Source organism: Acyrthosiphon pisum, unplaced genomic scaffold (genome assembly GCF_005508785.2).
Source record: "Acyrthosiphon pisum isolate AL4f unplaced genomic scaffold, pea_aphid_22Mar2018_4r6ur Scaffold_632;HRSCAF=1084, whole genome shotgun sequence".
NCBI classification, from domain to species: domain Eukaryota; kingdom Metazoa; phylum Arthropoda; class Insecta; order Hemiptera; family Aphididae; genus Acyrthosiphon; species Acyrthosiphon pisum.
In genome coordinates, this window is record NW_021776075.1 from 13871 (window position 1) to 14752 (window position 882).

The window sequence follows — 882 nt, forward strand, 5'->3', positions numbered from 1 at the left end:
AAACAGTTGATAATACAATTAAATTAACTTCAAAAAATAAAATGGCAAGACCTCAACAGTTCGGGTGATGAATGTGTATTAGAATTTTTCGAGTACTTCAACGTGGTAGCTACTGCTAATGAGTGGTCTCCGCAAATAAAATTAACTTATTTGCCATTGTATTTAAAAAATTCCGCTTATAAATTATACAAGACGTTAACAATTAATAACGTAAATCCGACTTTTGAAGAGTTAGAACGAATATTTAAAGAAAAATTTGCATCACCGGCTGTATGTTAAGAAACAAATCACGAAATAAAAAGTTAAAATCGACAGAAACAATATCAGAGTTCTTAGCAGATATTTTATATTTAATTATTCAAACTAATTGTACCATTCCTGAGACAGAGAAAATTGATATTATATTAGAGGCACTTACATCGGAATACTATAATACTGTAACTATTATGAATAATGACACTTTGGACAAGTTGGAAATCAATTTAAAGAAAATAGAAAATTCGAAATTAATTAACACAGATTTTCAAAATATAAATTCAGTAGATATTGACACTTTAAAGAAAGAAAATGAATTTTTAAAATCTAAATTAAATAGTATTAACAATGGTAATAGAAATTTTAACCAGAAAAAGAAATTTAATAATAATATGCATATGAATAACCCATATCAGAATCTTCAAAATAATCCAATCGATACATTCAATAATAATATGTGCAATAACGACCCATACAATAATAACAACAATAATTTTAATAATCAAAACTATAATTCAAATAATTCATTTAATCCAAACAACAATTTTAATAATCAAATAATTCATTTATTCCAAACAATTATTTCAATAATCAAAACTATCACCCAAACAATACATTTTATCCAAA